This window comes from Dermatophagoides farinae, chromosome 5 (assembly GCF_024713945.1).
Source record: "Dermatophagoides farinae isolate YC_2012a chromosome 5, ASM2471394v1, whole genome shotgun sequence".
NCBI classification, from domain to species: Eukaryota; Metazoa; Arthropoda; class Arachnida; order Sarcoptiformes; family Pyroglyphidae; genus Dermatophagoides; species Dermatophagoides farinae.
The window spans coordinates 5,353,897-5,359,896 of record NC_134681.1 but is presented as its reverse complement, the minus strand read 5'-3'; positions in this window follow the sequence as shown (position 1 = coordinate 5,359,896).

The window sequence follows — 6,000 nt, the reverse complement described above, 5'->3', positions numbered from 1 at the left end:
TATGATGATGAATAAACATTACCGAATATTGTAGAATTTAATGATACATGCGCAACTCATATGAATTCGATTACAAGGCCGTTACTGTGTCCATGGCCCTTATCCATAATGATGATGACGATGAGCTGGATATTATTAAAATAGTAGTAGAATTAATGAAATATAATAGAATATAGCTACAAGTGTTCCACCACTCACACACACATCGTGTTCCTGATACATATTATATATAAAAGTGCCAGGAGACAAAGAAGTTGTACCTATATCCAAACAATTTTATTTGGCCATGTAATTCAATGTACTAAATGATGAAGAAAAAAAAATTAAATTTTCTGGGCCAAAGAGAGAGAGAGAGAGAGAGAGAGGGGGAAGATGAGAGAATAGGATGGAATGGAAAGAATTTCTTGGAAAATATTTCCTATATATATACTTTTTTTGTTTGTCTCATTTTAAAAAAGTACAAATTTTTTCTCGCTAATTTAACCATGGCTATGATGAAAAAAATTGTGACAAATTTTTATTCTGACAAAATTAAAAAAAAAAAAAAAAAATTCCGAAAACGATTCTATGATGAAATCCATATTGTCATCAGAAAACCGACACACTGATGATTACGATGATGATGGTGGTGGGCGAGAAAAAAAAATTTATTGGGTAGGCAGAATTCTTGTGGTTACACACACTCACACACACACAATTGGATTTAGGAAATGACAAAAAAAACAGTTTTTTTTCTAATTTTTTCTACACAAAAAAAATCACTCTAACACATTTTTTCACTGTGTGAAAAATTCCTTGTTTTATAATAATAATAAAATTGAAAATTCATTTCACTGATCCGATTCACTTTAAATTTAACATTGTAATGTTGTTCAAGTATCAGTGTGTGTGTGTGTGTGTGTGGGATGTGTGTGTGTATTTAGAAGAATTTCTCAAATAACATAGATCTTATTATACGGAAAAAAATGAAAGAATAAAATTATTCTGAAAATGATTCATTGATTCATTTGAAAACAATTCAATGGTTTTAAATTACAGGTAAAAAAATAAAAAAATTTTTATTTTTATTTTTCATTTTCATTTCTTTAATCATCATCATCATCATCATCATCAACATTAAAAATTGAATCTCTAATCAGTGGATAAACAAAATTCATCATCATCATCACATTTACAACCCGTTTACATACAAAAAAAAAATTCCGAATTCAGAAATATTAATAAAATTTAAAACCTTCATCATCAACATTTTTTATTATAAAATGATTATGATCAAATGAAAAAAAGCGAGAGAGAGAGAGAGAGAGAAGAAAAAACTTTTATCCCACTTTTATACTGCTATTATTGCCTGAATTTAATTGAATGACATAGAAAAAACCCTCAATGCAATATTTTCGGTTTGTTTTGTTTGTTTGTTGCTGTTGTTGTTGTTGTTGTTGTTGTCCTAAAGTGTGATGGCCATGAAATAAATTTTTTTTTCTCTTTTTCATCATATTAATACACAATAAGTTGAATAATGGGAATTCTTTGAAATGATGATGATGGTGATGATACAAAAACACAGCTATGATGCTACTTCTACATTCAATCTTCATCTTTTTCTTCTTCTTCTACTTCTTCATCTTCATCTTCATGATGATGATGATGATGATGATGATGATGATGATGATGATGATGATAATAATGTCGTCAATGTAATATTATCACATTGAATTTTTATTATGTACACAATTTATTCAATTCATTCAATTTCCTTCGTCACAAAAATTTAATTGCCATGGCAAAACCAAAAAAAAAAAAAAAAAAAAAAATCATAATTGAAATTGTTGATTTATAGGAAAAAAAAATTGTGAACATTTTTCGTTCTCTTTATTATCTGTATTAAACGGTCATCATTTTTTTTCTGTTCTCCTATTTGTCAATTTGATTGACTATCATTATATACCAATTTGTGATTGTTTGTTTTATGGAATACCGTAGTCAGGTGGTTCGATTCTTGAATTTTTTTTTCCACTCATTAATGATGATGATCAATATGGCTGTCCTCGAAATCCGTCATACGCAATCGCAATTTGATAAAGAATTTTTTTTTCCTTTTCATTATAATGTAATATAACAACGAAAAAAAAAACAAACAAACAAACAAACAAACGACATTATTATCATCCGTCATACTGTCATTGGAAAAAATTTTTCTGCGCATTTGCAATATTGTCAAATAGAAAAATTCACCACATTTTCATATATGAATAGCCCGTGGGTTATGATGTTGGAGATCTTTTTTTTTTATTTATTTTTGTGTCGGAAAAAAAGCAAAATGACAGTAGTTTTTTTTTTGCCAATTGAATGAAATGAAATTATTCTATGGTGGAATTTTTTTTTTTTTTTTGCTTTTTAAAAAAATCAAAAAAATTTTGTGAATGCTAAAAACGGTAATTGAAAAAAAAATGTACACAAAGAGAAAGAGATTGAAGGGTGGAGAATATAGATAGAAAAATATCATCATCATCATCATCATCAACAACAACAGAGAAAAAAAATTGAAAGTAAAGAAAAGAAAAAAAAATTGGTAACCCCACAAGCCGTAACCTTCATCAAATCGATCAAACGATTGATCTCTATCGATCTATTGATTGATTGTTTGATCGATCAATTTGATCGATTATTGTTCGTTTTAATCTTTTATTCGTTTCGTTTCGTTTCATCATCATCTTCATCATTTGTTTCTATTATTTGAAATTTTTTAGATATTTTTTTTTTCGTTGTCCCTTTTTTCTTCAGTATTTGTAGCAGAAAAAAAACAAAGTAAAATTCAGAATAATATATAAAAAAAAAGAATAACGATTCTCAATGTAACATAGTTGCATATTTTGTACTTTTAAATTGGAAATATCTTGTGTGTGTTTTTTTTCTTTTTTTTTTTTGCACACAAAATAAACACATTTTATTTTGGTGTTATTGTCGAAGACAAGTTCAAGGCAATTCGTTTTTCCAATGTTTTATGTTATGTTCCATACATACACACACACATACATCAAATACACACAGAGAAAAAAACAACATCATACGACGTAGTTATTTCATGGACAAAGTTTATGTTAATTTTCTTACAACAACCAAACCAAACCAAACAAAACAAAACAAAAAAATAATAAGAAAAAGAAAAAATCCGTGATAATCAACACAAACCCAATGAATTATAAGAATTAAATTAGATTGAAAAAGAATTAAGAATTTTTTTGTTTTGTTTTGTTTTGTTTCATGATTCCAAAAAATATTTTCGATACATGCTCTGGCTTATTTTAATTACATACCACAACAAAATAAAACAAACAAACAAAACAAAACAAACAAACAAAAATTTTCCAGTTAATTTTCGATTATAATTTTTTTTTTTTTTTTTTACTCAACAAAAATTACAATAACAGTCAATCAATTTATTGTAAACAAACGGAAACACTATATATATTGGCTGATTCATATTCACATGGTTAATAATTTTAAAAAATATTATATTATATCAAGATCAATATAAACAATGAATCAAAAATCTATTTTGATCCATACCAATCATCATCATCATCATCATCATTAGTGAAATATTATCATCATCATCATTTGAAATTGAAAATTCAAATTTCGTACATTCCGATCAATGTGGATATATTATATATCACGTCAACGCTTGCGCTTGTGTAGGTTGTAAATGTAATTCCTTTTTTTTCTTTCTTTCTTTCTTTCTCTCACAACCAAATAATCTTCAATAACAACAATGGTCTGTTGAATTGGCCATGGCCATGGCCTTAATGTTTTTCTTCTTTTTATTTTCATGTGTGTATATACTTGTTATATTTTTCTTATTGCTAACATTGTTGTTATATATGCATATCAAGTATACTTGTTAGTTACATAACACAAACTATAATCATTGTAGCGGTAGTAGTAGTAGTAGTAGTAGTAGTTATCGTTGTTGTTGTTGTTGTTGTTGTTGTTATGGTAGTAGTAGTGGTGACATAAGTAGCAATAACAATAATAGAGCATAATAATAAAATTTGTGAATTAAGCTAGGACCAAAAAAAAAAAAAAAAAAAAATTCGTTGAGACGCTTATTTTTCGTTTTTATTATATAACTTTTATATTATATAATAATAATAATAAGATTATATGGTGTTGATGGATAAATGAAGAAGAAATTTTCAATTTTAGTATCATTAATTATTTTTTTTTTCCTTCTTCACAAAGTCTGAATCTGAATATATATAAATCTATTATTATTTGAAAGTTTTCTTTCTTTTGATTCTCTCGTTCATTTTTTTTTGTTTTGTTTTGTTTGCGTATATGGAATCTTTCATATATATATATATTGTTCATTAATCCTGACAATATCAATACCTTTTTCTTTTCCTGGCCAAATGCAACAAGAATATTTTTCAATTTAAATTCTTCATTTTGAATGACGTGAATAGGATACAAACACACACGCAGACACATTTCATTTATATATATATTGGACAACGAGTATCTTTTCCGATAATTTCTTTCTTTCTTTTTTTTTATTTACTGAAAAAAATGGTAAATCTTTTTTTTTCATATATTTGTTTGTGTGTGTGTGTGTGTGTTTAAGTGTGAAACTTTTTTTTTCAAAATTTCAGAAGCTCAATTTGAAAAGTGATCCATTACGCCCACACATACACACACACACACACACACACACACACACACATTTATTGCTATGGAAATTTTGTCATTTTTGTTGTTGTTGTTGTTGTGTTTGAAAATAAAGATTCATTTTTTTTTTTGTTGCTCTTTTTTTCTTCTCCTCATGCTCTTCCTATTCGTGATGTAACCTACCATATTATTGAACTTTGGTTGTTGTTGTTGTTGCTGTTTTTTTTTTTTTTTTTGGTTATGAAATTGATGTCGATTAGTAACCTAATCATCATGATAATTATACTAATTGATCAATTTTTTTTGATGATGTTGGTGATGATATAATTGAATTGATTTTTTTTTTGATTGGCGCATGCATTATTTTTCCTCTTTTTTTTCTACTCTTTCTCATCCTCCTCATCAATTGGATTCACGCACATAAACACACACACACACACATACTTTTGATCACTCATCATTCAAAAATCATTTCTAGATCAAGATAGAAAAAAAAGAGGGAGAATCAAGAAAAAAAAAATTGTGAACAACATCATCATCATCAACAAAATAAAATAAAATCCAATATTGCAAAACAGCGGCGACGTAAAACACTTTGGATCATTATCATCATGAGGATGATGATGATGATGATGATGGTTGGTTTTTAGGTTTTGTGTGGTCTATTTGAAAAGGTGGTAGCTGATTTTCTTCGTTGTTGTTCTTTATGTTGAAGGTGGTGGTGGTGGTGGTGGTGGTTGTTGTTGTTGTTGTTGTTTTGGTTGCTTTGGCCATTGGTACTGGTACACTTTTTTTTTTGTTTCTTTGGTTAAATTACGCACGTATGTTATTTTATATATTCCATCCATATTATTAAAGAAAGTTGCTTGTAGCATTCTATTCTAAATCATTATCATTATTATGTTGCTTGTTTCATTTTATTCTTATCGACGTCGACGTAAAACACATGTTTGCATTATTTTTTTTTGTAGTAGTATAGATGAATGATGAATAACCGAAGAGAGAAGAAAAAAAAATTAAATGTGCAATGGTTCTATGACGCCCGGCTCGAATATGGCGTGCGCCAAAAAAATAAAAGAGAGAGAAACACACACACACACACACAACATTCATTCATGGCTAAGCAGCCGGCTTGATACACATGCACAAAATGCACACACAAAATGAAACCGGGCCCCTCATTGATTCTGTGCCCCGAATTTTTTTTTCCATCTATAACTGAATTGACAAGAGCTATTTTTTTTTGAGGGGGTAGCTGGAAAAAACAGAAAAATGGGGAAAATAAAAACAGAAAAAAAAAGAAAAAATTCAGTTTGATATTTCACCGATCAC